Raw genomic sequence first — 17010 nt, 5'->3', positions numbered from 1 at the left:
TTGTTAAAGATCCCTTACAGACACATATATAGAAATACACTTTGAATAATAATTTGTGTCTGATATGTTTTTTTCCACAAAAAAGTTCAATTACCATGTTAAAAATTCTTAAAATTACATCTATTCCTTTCCCCTCATTGAAAAATCTAGAAACTATAACAACTACTGGACACAAGATGTCTCCTACTTCACTGAAAAGTCCATTCACAGTGTTTTGGAGGTTTCAGGCTTCCACGCTTGTTGTGATGTCATAAAAGCTTGCTCATATGTACACATGCTAAACTGAGGTTTTAGGTGAGCACAGAGAAACTTCAGCAGATGAAAGCAGCCTTCTAGTGTCAAACTGTGCACATGCATCATTCTGCACAGTGAAGCTCAAACATCGTCAAGTAATCATAAGCAAAACGCATTTCTGAGTGGAGGGGGACTTTAGTTTTAGCTATAAGAGGTTCACAGCACAATAGCACAGAAATGGCATCATCACATCTTCAAAATGGCAGTGCAATGCCATACTGTGTAATATTTTTCTCAAAGATTTGTTGTATTCATCTGTATTTTGTTCAGGTATTATGTGCATTAAAATATGCATATACAAAATATATATTTTTTACAGTCCATGAAGGGAAGCAAACTGGAGGGGCCTGGCCCTCCTGACCTGATTCCAAAGTCAGTCTGATGTTTAGATGGAGGGATGACCAAAGTAACAATGTTTTTGGTTGGGTAAATGTAAGGTTATTGCTGCTGCAATCTTTACCAGTGGTAAAAGTAAGGCACCGTGTTGCTCATAGGAGCGTAGTAGACTGCTGATGTTTGTGGTGTGCAGGTAGTGCAGCAGCTGTCATGCTTCATAAACAGTAAAAGTCAAAAGAGTATGAAATAGACACTGATAAGATAAGCTCCTAGAGATGGCTCCAGCACCTCCTCCTGCGAGGTCTGCTTTAGAATGTAGGTTGAGTTTTAAAGGCGGTGCATAGCTGCAGGGCAACATTTATGTGCAAATAGGGTCGGAGATGCAATTTGCAAAATATCTCCACTGCTGATTATTTCAACTGGGTCAGAATATCAGGTCAGTACAGAATTGCATTCGGTGGAGGAGATAAAACAAAAAGAGCAGGCAAATGTCTTTCATCTGCCCTTGAGCACAGTGCCCATGGTCCAGATGGTTGGACTGTCACGACAAGCTATGTTTGCAACAGCAAACATGTCACATCCTCAGGGACTTCTGTGCGCAACATTTCTATTTTCTGCATTTATCCAGAGAGTCTTGCAGTTTGCGAGCGGGTTACCTGACCGATAACTGACACATCGGCTGCTGTGGGAATCAAACCTGTGACCTTCCAGTTACGAACAGAGTCGGCCTCGCCACCAGGCCACCCTGCTCCCTCTGAAGAAGTGCTCTGAGATCACAGCTGCATGTTGGCCTCCGAATGGAGCTGTGAGAAGAGAAAATGTGTCAGGGACAGATGATCTATTTTTATTCATTTGTAGATCTCATTACTCAATACTCAGTAGTGGAATATATTCATGATATACATTATGGAGGAGTGGTTGTGGCTGAGCACTGAATATTAATTCGTCCCTCTATTACATTGTTTCCAAAAACGGATTCTCACCTCCTTTACAGGCTGCATATTTGCAGCAAGTTAAATGTATTTACTGTACAATTAAATTGGATTGTCAAAAAGTGCTGCACTGTTACAACAAAGGACATAAATACAAAGACTCCCACTGAAATAAGCACTAACTCTTAGATATCTTATGAAGCATGAGCAGCAAAATATAGGCCATTCCTAAAGGTTGTGGATTTATGGGTGAAATCCCTGCCTTTGGTAATAGAATACTGTTTCACCAGGCTCCCTGAGGAAAGCAGCAAGAATCATTTCTCCATAGAGAGTGGATCCTTACCAAAAGTGCGCTTGAATGAGGTTATATTATTCTAAACACAGCAGACAGCTGCAATTAAACATTTCAAGCTTGGCCCAGTTTGTTGTGGGGAGCCTCTGTGTCAGCCCTGTCTGTGGCTGGCATGCTGTTTTGGCTCTCGCTCTCCTCTTTTTTTTTTTCCAGTTTGAGCTGCCACACAAAGAGTGCGAATGCCACCATCAGTCAATCTCTGTCTCGTAGCCCGTAGCAACCAGCCAACACCACGGGCATCAAACAGACTGCGACCGTGAAAGCAGAACAAAAGCCAGCCAGTCTTACTCATCATATTTTCTCTTTAAAAGAAGCAACTGTGTTAATGGACACCTTACACAGTATGAGTGTAAGGTGAAAATGGCACTGACTGAATCTGATACTATTTTACTGTATTGACATGCAAAAATAAGCTCAGTGAAAATACCAAAACACTCATGAATGGAAAAGAATATTTTTAAACTTGAGACAATATTTTCTAATTCACACTTCAACCAGCTTATCAACCAAAATAAAATAAAAGTGGAGCTTCATCATCTCTACTGGGGATTGTGGGGATTTTGGTGTAGTGGCCAAACTACACCAAACAACAATGGCAACACTAGTTTCTTGATGTTTAGCAGGTACAATGTTTACCATGTTTACCATTTTAGTTCAGCGTATTAGCATGCTAACATTAGCTAATTAGCACTAACGAGCTGACGGGAATGTCATTAGTTTTGCAGGTATTTGGTCATAAACCAAAGTATTGGACAAACAGAAAATGTGACCTGATGATGGCACTAAATGAAAAGTCGGGGGGTCAAAGTTTTTACAATTCATCCTTCGGGGACCATGAATGTATGTAACACACTTCCAGGCCTGGAATTAAGTCATTTTTAGGGCAAGGCCACTTTGGCCTTTGATAAATACAAATTTATTGGGGCATCGAAGCCAAAATGTAGGGCACCAAGGCCAAAACCAATGGTGCAGTAACAATAAGTGTTAATTACATTGTATGAAGACAAAACAGGACACAATCAACAATTAGGCGTCAGTGTATTGACAGTACTGAGTTTATTTAAACTGTACACTGAATGTTTGACTTTTCCACAAAATGCTGTCTGACTGATTTTTTAAAATGCGAACAATTTGTTATATTAATTGTTATTTCGTAGAAAAGGTTTCAGTCGTAGTCATCTGGACACTGTTTTCAGAATCAAGACGTTTCGGCTCCCATCCGGAAGTCATTCTCAATTGAGAATGACTTCGGATGGGAGCCGAAACGTCTTGATTCTGAAAACAGTGTCCAGATGACTACGACTGAAACCTTTTCTACGATAGAACACTCCTGGACGAATGAGGGACTACACCGTCTTATTAATTGTTATTGTTATATTTTAATGATAAAATGAAGTCTATTAATGGCTTAAGGGTGATCAAAATTAATCTGAACAAGTTTCAACACTCATGCAAATATTAGTATAAGCTCATTCACAAAAATTACTCAACTCGCTACCAGCCTCCGTTGGATAGCTGCGCTATTTTAGTGGGAGAAGCAAGAAAAGCTTTATTTGTATAGCACTTTTTTAAACACACAGTTACAAAGTGCTTCACACATACACACACACAGAAAATATAAATGAATAGATAAATAAAGATATATTACAATACAAAAACACATCACAAAACCAAACTGAAACAAAACAAAACATAAGAGCTATAAAAAGGCTGGAGAGCTATAAAAAGGCTTGCCTATAGAGATGGGTTTTTAGGAGCTGCTTAAAGCAGTCCAGAGATTCAGCAAATCTGTTTGAGGAAGATGATTCCAGAGGGTTGGGGCTAAAACACAGAAGGCACGATCCCCTTTTGTTTTGAGGTTGGTGCGGGGATGGATAAAAGGCCGTGATTTGGTCGAAAAGTGGAATGAGGAACGAGGAGATCAGAAATGTAACTGGGGGCAAGGCCATGCAGAGCCTTATATGTAATCCACAAAATCTTGTAGTTTATTCTGAATTTTACAGGAAACCAATGTAGAGATGCAAGAAGGGTAATATGGGACCCACGGCTAGTTCTAGTTAGCAGCCTGGCAGCTGCATTTTTAGACCAACTGTAAACGATTTAGAGCAGCTTGACTGAGGCACGCATACAGGGAATTACAATAATGTAGAAGGGAGAAAATTAAAGTGTGAATGAATAGTTCCAGATCCGTAGAAGACAAGATACATCTGATACATATTTTTTAGCTGAAGAAAACAGGTCTGGACGAGCTTGGTAACATGATGGTCATGGTCATTTTAGGAAAATTCTGCACTTACACACAAATTACAAATGATGGGTTCTGAAGGTTGATTGTGGCAATTTTAGAATCCATATCTTTAACTTTGGGCAAAATAAAATACAACAGGTTGCGCTTAGGAAATTTGGACCACTAAGTCACCAAGTCAGTACTAGACTAGTGTTAGGTACAGTATACTTGCTTTTTACCAAAATGTATGTAGCGGTATTGTTCACACACTTGCCCACTTTGTGTGTACCTGGAGTATTAAAAAATATATTCACAATGGGGAAGGTCAGGGCCAAATCATCTGTAGAAAATCTTTGTTGCGAAGTTACGATGTGTTGATTGTTAAGATCACTACAGAAAACAAGGTATCAAGCTCTGTTAGTTTCATTGCAGAACTTTCCGCCCGATTGAGGCAGATGGCCCCCCACCCAGAGCTTAGGTTCTGCTCAAGGTTTCTGTCTGTTAAAAGGTAGTTTTTCCTTGCCTCCGTCGCCAAGTGCTTGTTCATGGTGGGAACTGTTGGGTCTCTGTAAATAATATTATAAAGAGTACAGGTCTGCTCTACATGAAAAGTGCAATAAGGTAACTTCAACTTATGACTTGGCGCTATATAAATCAAATTGAATTGAATTATCCTACATTTGACCTGCATCACTGTGAAGTAATGAATAGACAAATCTAATATGCAAAACATTTTCAACTTTCCACTTTCATAAGTACTTAAACTGATCTGTTTATACCTCTATATACTGTCAGTGTGTGTGAGAAGAGGGAGAGCCTGTTATGTGACTCAGCTTCAAAAGATGCTGCTGTTCAAATGTGTTTCTGCTGGACTGCAACCTACTGTATCCATGTAGCTGGAAAAAATGACACCATGCCTTGTGTCACAATTCTGACTACTGATATTGTTGCCAAATTCCCCACTGGCTTCAACAGCTCAAAATGATCTGCTTAGAATTAAACATCTCCATAATTTTATACTCGAATTTTATACGAATTTGGATCACTTCACACAGTGTGGGGGTAAACCTGGTGTGTCTGTTTGCACAGTAGGTGTGAGCACACTGCTGTAGCTGTGTGGCAACACAACAGTGACTTCTCATGTAAACTGACAGGCCTCTAACACAGAGCAATGACCCTTCTTTAATGAAAAAGTAATTATTAAACAGGTTGTGCAGTGGGGACATGGTGGTGAGGTTTCACTGCAGGTTGTGTACCCTGTTGCGCAGAGTTTTCCCAGAATACACTAGAATGATCTTTCTAGTCAAATATCTAAATAAAAAAGTAATTTTAATATAGATCTTAGATCAGAGAGTAACTCCGTTGTATGTGAATTGTATTTGACTGGGTGATATTATTGTTTTTAATAAAAAGCCAAAATCAGCCTGGTACATTGGTACAACACACACACACACACACACACACACACACACACACACACACACACACACACACACACACACACACACACACACATATGCATCTGCCAAAGAGAGGCCAGACAGAGACAATGGGCTCTGGGAATTGGCATGACAGTGGTGGAGATGACAGATCCTGACAGGTGAAATATGAGTTCCACTGATGCAGGGTGCACACAAACATGCATTTATAGCTCATTGTACCTTTCCCCTACAAATTCATCCTCGTCTTTCACTCAGAGTTCTCATACATCGCTGCAGAGACTCACATATGAAAGTGAGGCATCTGAGGTGCACAAAGAAGAGATTTGAGTCATTCTTCCTACACTCACCTTCTGTCAAAAAAGTGCGGGAGGAAAATACAGTGGTGCCATCAGTCACCACCTCAGACCAGGTTGATTCAGTGGATGTTTGCCATTTGGATTCTTTTATATTTATCAAATGTGCCTTAAGCCCCATTCGGACTGGATTTATTTCTTTAGAGGAGGTGGGGGTGATTTTAACATTACCTGCACTGGCCAGGGACATTAATCCCATCTGGAGCGCATATGTCATTTTTCACCCCCACCCCAGTAATAATTATAGCTACAATTACCTACTGTTTTTCCGTGATCTCACAGGTCCTCCTTAAATTTAAATCCTGTCCGGAGCGACGTCCTCCTTTGTTTTTCCTCCGAAAGAGCTGCTTTTCCTTCAACGGTTTGTTTCTTTATCAGCTCCGTGTGAAATTTGACTTGTGTGAAAATGGTGCGATTCAACAATGTTTCTGCTAATCTGACAGATGGAAACATCAATACCAACATAGGCCTATTTGGAAACTAATATGACGACAGAAAAAATGTAAGCCATCAAGAGAGCGAGAGCCAATAAAAGATCATTAAATGTGCCATTGTCTTGTCAGTGACAGGTAGGTACTGATATTCTTTTTTGAGCCCTGGTTTTTTTAACCTATATTTTTTTCTATTATGGCAAAATGGCACCATTAAAATTATGCCAAATTAGCTATTAGCAGTTCATGTTTTCAGTGTACAAGGGCCACACAGGTCAACTATAGTGTCATCATAGCAGGATAGCAGTTTCTCCTCCTTTAAGATCCCTGAATATAACACAGACCACTGCCTGGCTGAGCACACAGGGTCACAGTTGACTAGTAAGTTTGATTGTATATTCTCTCTCTCTGTCTCTCCCCTCTTTCACTCTCTAAATAATGCACGGCTTCTGATTTATATTCTGCACAGACCCTGGTGGTAAATGGGCAGATATGGTAAGCGGACATAGATGGCTGGACACACTCTAGTGCTCCACTGTTGAGTGCTTGATTGAAATTGCTTGGTGCATCACAGTAGCACACCAGGCAATTACTCACACACATTGCAATTATGAGACAATATGGGTTTGTAGACAACAGCACTGGGGGTTGAGTAGAAAACAAGCACAAAACACACTTTGCTGAGAGGTACATGTTCACAGATGAATGAAGCGCTTTCAGGTGACCATAGTGGACTGCAGCTGTTGATAGAGTGGTGGCTTTTGTCACTGACAATTAACCACTCATTTTATGGCAATGTGGGTAACAATAGCTTTGAACTCTGGATTTTTCTTCTGGTAAAGTTGCAGGCTGTAAAACCCAAAACAATGAGCTGAAAGATGCTAGAACTCTCTGTAGAGATGAGGGGACTGTAAAGTGGGGTGATAATTCACTGTGGGTTTGTCACTATGAGTGACTCTTTTCAAATTACACATCCATTGTTGATATCAAAACATTGATTAGTGGCGCTTTAAGCTGTAACTCTTGGATTAGAGTATAAAGACAGGACACTAACCAATGTTTGTAACTATCTTATTAGCCAAGAGATCAGTGACACAACATCAAAGCCTTTAAGACATATTTAACAATAACAGAGAAGGATGGAGCAGGGCTATAGATGGATCTGGTAATCCTTGTGCTGTCATACAGACTATACACTCTGAGTCAAACTCTTTGCTATCTGGAAGACATGCACTCTGAGCCCAAAATAAGACTGCCAGCCCAAACACGCAGCTCTGACTCAAGGATCCCTTGGCAGTGCACTGTCTTCCCATCTTTGCCCCCTAAGGGTGAGAGACTCCGGGTCATTACAGGCATCACTCTATGCGCCACTACTGAGGGAGCTATGACTCCATCCTGCTATGAGGGTGTATGACAGTGAACAGCCTTGTCCTGTGTTCAGGATGACTGCAATCTTTTGTCCTATTTCATTTCTCTTTCTTATTCACCAGAGTTTGTTTTATGAGGGATGTTAAAAGACAAAAGAATGAGTTTCTGAGCTGCACAGAGGGATTTATCATCCCCAGACTTGGCATCAGGTAATGGAGTTTGTAAATGTTTTTACTTTATGCACATTCATCTTCCTTCAAGGAGTTTTGGGGTAAATTTCTGTCTCTGCTTATAGAGAAAATCTCAGTGCCTTATTTAAATGCGTGAGTCTAGAAACAGTATTTGCATACAAGTTCACAGGCGTGTGTCTATGTGTATAAACACACCTGGCATGTTTCCAGCCATTACACTGCTTTAGTATGCTTAACATGGTGCAGCTGTTTGCATGACAACATACACGCAAACACATTCCACTTAGGTGCACAAACGAACAAGCACAGACACACACACACACACACACACACACACACACACACACACACACACTCACATAGTCTTTAATACTAAGACAGATAGTAAGAACGAGATTGCTTGCTTTTAATTTTGCTGCATAAATCAATATTACAGACATTTTTTGCTGCTGTGATAAATGTGTGTGTCAGAACGTCCACTACCTGGAACATCTTAGGGAATTAAATTCTGTGAAGTGCAAAAAATGAGGACTGCACGGTCAGTGCTTCACTACAGTACTGGGCTCTACTACAGAGAACATTACACAGAACACTGCTACTACCACTACTGGTACTACTGATACTGCAGTGTCTCTACTACTTCCTCTACAACTACTGCCTCCAGTTATACCACCAGTGCTGCTACTAGTTCTTCTACTGCTGCTGCTACTACTACTGTTGCCCCTACTACTACAACTGTTGTGAATGTTATTGCTCTACAATTACTACTACACATGTGGATACCACTATTGCTTGTATTACTAGTAGACTACCATCACTCTACCCCACTACTACTTATTACTAGTACTACTACTATTTCTGAGGCTCCTACCACCATTACTATAGATAATCTACTAGAATTTATACTACTAATACTATTGTAAGTACTACGACTACTATTGGTACTACTATCACTACTACCAGTTCTACTATTTCAGAATTATTTCTACTACTACTATTGCAACTACTTTTCCTTAGCACTTCCACCATTATCACTACTGCTGCTGCTTTAAAACGACTACTGCTAGTTCTACTGCTACTACTGCAAATAACAGTAAGCATAACTATTTAGAAAGCACACACCTAATGCATAGTATTTGAATTGATCAGAATAAAAAAAAGTGCCTTTCTTCGTACTACCATTGAGGGTGTCAAAATCAACAATTTTGAAACTTGCACATAGTGGCTAAAAAGCAGTACTAATCAGCTTTTTTGGCCACTTGGGGGGAGAACACCACAACAAGCTGAACATCTCACACATTTGACATATGGCCTCACAAATGTGTAATGGCTAATGTGTTAGCAAACATTTGCTTATTTACACATCTATCAGACACAGAGAAAGGTTAACATTCATTAGGAGTTGTGTCTCCTGACGAACCTACATCCAGTACACTGTCCTTTTGCTCACCTCTGTTCTCCACAAACTCTTCAGAAAAATGTTTGGCTTGCTTTTTAGCTGCTATATTCTCGCTTATGTTCACTAGCAAGGCATTAACTTGGTCTGTCTGCCATTCGGTGCAAAGCAGGTAGTGTACAGTGGTTTTATCAGAGCTTTTTTTGCCTGCTGCTGGAAACAGTGTTGATGAGATCTGTGAGAGTGAACCAAACTGTAAAGCTTTGGGCCATGAAACCAAAATATTGGGCTGAAAGACACTAAAACGCTCCATAGAACTGAGGGGAACTGATGCGTGTGATAATTATCGGCAAGTTTTTAAAACTATGAGCAACCCCTTTCACATTACACATAGTCATTTGTTCATATTGAAATATTGATTAGTGCACAAGGGCAACTTTTCACCAGCGCATACATTAAGTAGAACATTCAGTATGTAGCAACCATCTGTAACACAAATCTGTGTGTTGTCCAAAACTACACAATTAAGTGCTTGAAAATGGTTCATCCTTTAAATACTTATACCTCAAACATAACAATGCCCACAACCAGCTTACAGTAACTTGAATTTCAAATTACATTTTCCCCTCTCTTTGCTTGATGGGTTAATCAATGATATGGATTGATTTAGGAATCAAATTATGGCCTCTTGTATCCATTCCCTGCATTGTGTCTGGTTTGTATTGTATTGATGGCATCTGTGCAGTGTCTGTGGGAGCTCACAGAGGGCCAACAGGGTGATTTATTAGGAAATACATGCAAGATCAGCTCCCAGCCGCACTACATGGACCTGTACAGCTGGCTGTGGGCTCTGTTTGCGAATCTCATTCATCATGCCCCCCCACTCAAACAGAGAGAGGGAAATTAAAATTGGCCCAAAATTATGAGCTAAGAGTGAAAATCTAAGCAATCTTCTGACACTCATCCCGTAGCAGCATTTCCTGATGGCATCGACAGCCAATATTCATCAAGAGTCTGGTGGAATGCCCTTTAGCAAGGCATTGAACCTATATCTACTGTAATCCCATATTGGTCTGGAACATACTTTAAATGTCTAAAAATTTTGCTGAAACATACATGCACATATGCTCAAATTCACCCACACCCTCACCATGTAACATGTGTGCTTGGGTGCTAACAGATCCATTGCATGCTAGTTATTTAGTGCAGTGGGGGCACAGCTTTATGCTTTACGCTACAGAGTTTAGCATTCACAGACATGTTTCATGCCAGCCCCGTTATTGGAAACATGCGATGTGTAGAAGAGCCAACATGAGTTTGCCTGATTCCTATTGGTTGTTAATGGCTCTGTAATGCCTTATCATGCAAAGGCTGTACAGGTCACCTCGGTCCACTGCACTGAATTATAGCCTTCTGACAGAGCTGCACGTTTCAGTTCATTCCCTCTTGATTCAAACGATTCAAAAGTCCCAAAACGATCGCAGTGAGAGCAGTTAGCTTGGATGGAACTTTTGGGAGTTAAAGTCCATGCAGAAGTGCAGAAGTGCTGTGATCAATGGGTATGCTGGTGCAAGTGGTCAAGGCCCTGTGAAATTGGGAGCAGGGACTCTAGTGCTGATCAGCCAGTCTGTCAGCTCTGGGAGGATATACTGTGGACCCTGCCGGGTTATAGTACTCTATGTTGTACATCACTAATGGGACTGGCCAGTCACAGGTCAAATCAGCAAATGGCCCACTGTTTTTTGCATGCATCCTAGATTATGACCTCAGTGACTGAGAAAGAAAGTGGTAAGGGACTTTATGAAAATGCTTTGGGTGGGGAGCAGGGCTGAATCTTGTATTTCATTTTATAAAAAAGCAAGACCCTATATTTTCTTTGGACCCTCCCCTTGACTTAGACAAAAAACTACAATCTCCTCCTCCCAATATCTCAAACATAATAAAGAAGTGAAAACACAGCCACTTTCTAATCGTGAAATAAATGGTTTTACAGCCACCAAATTTGCTCTTTGGATGCTGCAGGGCTTGAGCACTTTTACAAATAATGGCCTAAAATAAATATGAATTAGATCAGATTATGTTGGAGCCTGATGGTTATGAGATCAGATGTCTGATTGTCCGTCATAATCAAATCAATAATATGTTGCATAGTCGAATGGCCTGTCGTGTTGGAGACGTTTTCTCCATAGGCTGTTAAATATCAAAACGCACATTAATTACCGTCGGTAAATTAAAGTTCAGTGCTGCTGTAGAAAATTGTGCAGCATGCGCTCTTACTCTATTGACCAGTAAGCTCTGTTACACACAACTGAGTTGGCTTTTATGCACGGTGAACAGCGAAATAGGCACAGTCAATTTTTATTGCCCCACCCGGAGATGAGTTAGATCAGATGACAGTGTAGCCTCATAAAATATGTATGAAATCAGATGTCTAAATGTCATAAATGAAAGACAATGATGCCTGAATCACATAACCAGGCATGTTGGAAACATTAAATAAGGCACAGTTATTTCAAGAGGCAATATTAATATAGAAATCGTGTCCCTTTGCCATAACACACGCCATCGCTGTCAGTACATGGTTAAAGTCACTACCTACTGATGTGCAGTAGAGAGGGAACTGTGTATGGCACACACTCTCATGCTGCGCCACTGTTAAGCTCTCATTTAACGCACAAGGCGGACTGGTTTTATCGCAAAGTGATAGATGAAAACAAACTTTTAAAGGGACAGTTCACCCCAAAATCAAAAATACATATTTTTCCTCTTACCTGGAGTGCTATTTATCCATCTAGATTTGTTGTGAGCAGTTTTACGTAGGAACTATTTTCTTTCTACCGATAGTTCCTACATGAAACTGCTCACAACAAGGTCTGTGGATTATTTTAGAACTGGGTCATGGTTTCTGGAAAGAGACATTGCTGTTGAGTTTGTCAAATGTATTTTTTTGGGCGCTTTGAGCACCACAAGCCGAGTGCCATATAGTCCAATTATATAAAAAAAAAATGCAGACATCTCTACGGCCGATATCTCCAAAACTCAACAATGAGGGAAGTTTGCTCTGCCACCACTGAGGAGTCCTGTTCCCTGTCTGTTTTCCCTGCCCTGGACGGCTGTTTGAATAAGCCGAGGATGAATCTGAGAATATCAACACCTTGTCTATTTTTTTCCCACCCACTGTAGTGCAACCAACACTGCTAACATCTCCACTGTGTAAACCCCTAACATATTGGATGTTCTTCTGTTGATTCCAATTCCTTTTGCTGGTATTGCTGCCCCAAATCCTGTCACTCCTGTCTCAGGTTTCTTAGTACCATTCGTATAAATCTGTGTGAAATCACTATACTCTTTCATTACATGGTAGTTGAAAGCACCTACCACTTTATCCTTTTCTTTTCTTTTTACCTCTAACAAACACCAGTCTATTTCAGGCCAAATAAGCATCCATGGAGCCACCACCAGATACACTACTAAAGGGCTTATCCTCAGATCAAACACAATGTCATTCCCTACCCGACCAAAGTTATTCCTCTGATTCCTCCCATTCTCCCAGCACTCCAGCAACACTTCTTTTGTGGGGTGAGAATCGTTGTGTCCCTGCAAATTAGCCCAACAGTTTGCCATCAGTTGCATGCATCTCAATTCCAATCACATTTCTCCCAATTCTACCTGCAGGGCAGGTACTGGCAATGTTTTAAAAGCCCCACTGCACACTCTCAATGCCTGTGCCTGAATCACATCCAATTTCCTTAAAAGAGACCTGGCAGCTGATCCATACGCTACACTGCTGTAATCCAGCACAGAGCTTATTAAGCACTCCCTACCAGTCAAACATCTCATCGCATTTATTACTTTTTTCCTTCTATTCTCCTGATGTGATCTGCTCATGTTAACCGTGAATCAAAAAGAAGAACTCCCAAAAATGTAAATTTCCCAATTTCTAATTCTTTCCCATACATCCTTAGCTTCATCCCTTCCTCAATTATTTTCCTGGTGAAAAAGACTGTGAACCTACACCCCCAACCATAACCCAACTCCACCACCTCATCAGTCGCTCCTTGCACTTTCCTGATTGCATGCTCCATGTTCCATTCCTCTTTTCCACAAGGTCCCATCATCCTCAAACAGTGATCTAGTGCTACCTTTGAAAAGACGTCATTGATCATAATGATGAAAAGTAGCAGCCTTGAGGTGAGCCATTTCCAACCGTGTACTGCTTTGACAAGTCTGACCCTATCTGTATTTTTCTTCCAAGCAGAAAATCCTTTATCCAGTTAAAAACTCTCCCACCAACACCCATCTTGTGCAGCTTAACTAACAATCCTTCCTTCCAAATCATGTCATAGACTTTTTCTATGTCAAAAAACAATTGCTGACTCTTTATTTGCCTGGGCCTTTCTTATTTCAGTTTTTAGCCTTATCACTGAGTCCATGACATTCTTTCCTTTCCTAAAACCACTCTGATAACTTGCCAGCATTTCTCTCTTATCAAGCTCGTATGATAACCTTTCTATTATCATCCTTTCCATTATCTTGCATACATTTGATGTTCAAACAGGAAGCCAGAGCATCCAAGGTGCTTTATAGCAGGGGGACTTGGACTGTATCATGTTGAGTAGAGTATAAAGGTTTTTTGGGTTATTTTGAGAGAATAGTCTTTTAAAGTACCCTAAACAATTGATATTGCAAATGCCTCGATGTTAGTACAATTAGAAGAATGCTGTATTGCTTAAATGATTAACTCCAGTTATGGTTTGTCCTGTAGGAGCTTCCTTTATAAAAGCCAGGGATAGAAGCTCCTCAATTGAGTTCATTGTTGCAGTTCAGCTAGAGGCAGCATATGCTAGCTGCCCAGCAGCCATGGGCCTATCCTAAGTTATTCTTTGGTTGATTACTGACCTTCCTCATGTTCTCAAGTTTTATCATTGTTTTTTGTTTTTCCATTTTTGTGTAAGGTTTGTTCACAAGTCACACCAACAACCAGCCTGAACTGGTAAAAAAAAAAGAGCAAATAAACCATACACCAGGCCAGTCCTTACAACCAGGATCCACAAACGCCACAAAGGAGCTCACAGCAGAGAAACTGCTTAAAAGCGCGCACACAGTAGCTCCTCCTAGGCAGAAACTTACTTGCAAGATAGATCCCATACAGGTTGGGCTGGTTGTCTCCTTTTATGGCTTGCGTGGTTTGTTTATTTGTATTTTATTCTATTTATTTTTGTGATTCGTACAAAATCTTACATTGCTTGGGATGAATAAGAAGATCTCAGTAGTATAAACAAATAAATAAATGTGTAAGAGACAAATTATCACCATTCTGTGGTGTTATTTGATTTATTGTAAAGACTGGTCTCCATCCATCTGTTCGTTTATGTTCATTTATTCAGTTTTCCAGTTGTCTATCACATGCAACGTATGAGACACTTCCAATGTGATTTTGATGATACTCGATGAAATGATGCATTTCATAGCTTCCTTTCAGAATTTTCAGAACTGTTCCTATGAGTTTCAGGTCAAACAATGAGAAACATTTCTACCTGATTGGCCCAAAGGGGGACTTTGTCATGCGCAGGTGACAACATGTTTCCTTGTTGTTGGCTCTCGCGGTGGCGGCGTCGCTGTTGCTGCTAGAGGAGATAGTGGATCACATTTACTTGAAATCATCCCTGGGCTGTTACCTATCCTCACCTTGCCAGACAGACAAAAACCAGAAAAGGATTAAAGCTATGTACCCCTGCCAGGGTGACAGGAGAGGGAAGAAAACAATGCCAGGCAAAAACCACTCAGCAAATCCTTCGCTAACCTCATTACAACCTCAAAGGGAGATAACTGAGACAGAAAGGGAAAATCCCCCAGCTCTCAGCTGTGACAGAGGGCTGATCATTCCTTATCAGCAACATGGACCTTCAATTCTCTTGATTAAGGTTTTAGCAGAGGACAAGCTGCCATGAGCAAAAACAGACAGCAGATTCTCACTGCTTCTAGTCCGGCTAAAATGAATCACCTGGGTTCATTACAAGGGTTATACACCCACATGCCAAGCTGATATTGGCATTTTTTGTGAAGAGCTGATATCGGCCTGTCAGTGTTGTCCAGCTCTGACATGATTAATATGATGCAGCATATGATGCAGCTATATATATAGCGATTGCAGAATTTATCAATAGTTCACTGGTTGTCAATAGGAAACAGGTCACCTAGAGTTATTCAATCAATGACAATTCCACACATGTAATAAGCTTCACTATTTGTATTATTATTAGTGGTAGTAGTATGGAAGTAGTAAGAGGAGGTAGCAAATTTTGGTGAAAACACTATATTAATATTAATTAATATTAATTTTGACACACAAAAAAACTTACATACTACTTACTTTCAGCCACATCGCATGATCTTCATTAGAGTTTAAAAAAATAAAAGTGAAATTAAAACTAATGAGAAAACTCTGTGATGTTCATGAGATGTGGTTGAAAGCTCCATAGAAAGCTAGTAAGTGGACGTTGAGTTGTTTTTTTTTCAAGCTACTGTGTCCAAGGTCCAAAATAAACTTCCACACTGAGCAGAATATTCCACCAAATCCTAAAAATATCTGTCTCTTTAGCTTCTAATTGTTCACCAGCTAGTCGTTAACTTTGTCTGTCTGAGCAAGTGATGCACTGTGGGGTTTTTTCCTTTCTTTCTTTCTTTCTTTCTTTCTTTCTTTCTTTCTTTCTTTCTTTCTTTCTTTCTTTCTTTCTTTCTTTCTTTCTTTCTTTCTTTCTTTCTTTCCTGCTTTTATCTTTATCTTTTAGCTCTTTTATCTTAAGCTTTTCTTCAGCTGTGTCACCTCGAAGCTTCTTTTCTAGCTTGACTAAACTAAAACAATGAGGTACCCTTCAGCGTCTGCACGAGACACACCGGGCTTTCAATGAACTCCAATGTAAAACCATCCGCAGCAATATTAGACGCTCAGAGGAACTGCTCCGGCCGTCCATTCACTCCAAGATTAACCTGAGCGCGCCGCTATAAGATGCTGTGAGCATCAGTCCCATTTGAGAACCGAGGGCCCGTCCCCGGAAGTATTTTCCTCCCGGTTAAAATTGAAAGCGGTGGTGCAGACCATAAGGGGTACCATGTGCGCCTGTATGAGACGCCTGTATGTGACCAAACGTCGGTATTTGACGACCTGGGAATGAGAACGGGTTGCATAGTCATGCGATCCTTTATTAATATAAAGATATTAATTGTTGCAGCTTTAAAGAAGATATTAACTAGTTATAAGTGAAACAGTATCTCTAATTTTTATTGGTCTGTAATTAACCCCTACAAACCAACAATAACAATTCTCCAGGACTCACTGAACCACAAATGCAGTAACCTAAATCATCTAGCTTTGTGTCCATGATTTTTCCATCATCTACTGAAGCATCCATCCCTAGATTCTCTCCACTTGTGGTGAGCATGGATCGGCAGCTGCTGATTAACAGTTCACCCAGCAGAATTGCTTATTGGTAGAGGATCGGTGGTTCTCTGGGGAGGATACAGTCTACAGAGGAAGGGAAATCGCCACATATACGTGTAGCAACAGATCAATAGTCCACAGCAAAACATACCATCAATCAATCAGACACATGGGACCCGAGGCCTAGTGCCTCCAACAACCCTCATCCATGATGATGAATAATCTATGACTCTACATCCAAACCTCA

This window comes from Siniperca chuatsi, linkage group LG5, assembly GCF_020085105.1.
Source record: "Siniperca chuatsi isolate FFG_IHB_CAS linkage group LG5, ASM2008510v1, whole genome shotgun sequence".
NCBI classification, from domain to species: Eukaryota; Metazoa; Chordata; class Actinopteri; order Centrarchiformes; family Sinipercidae; genus Siniperca; species Siniperca chuatsi.
This window is presented reverse-complemented; position numbering follows the sequence as displayed.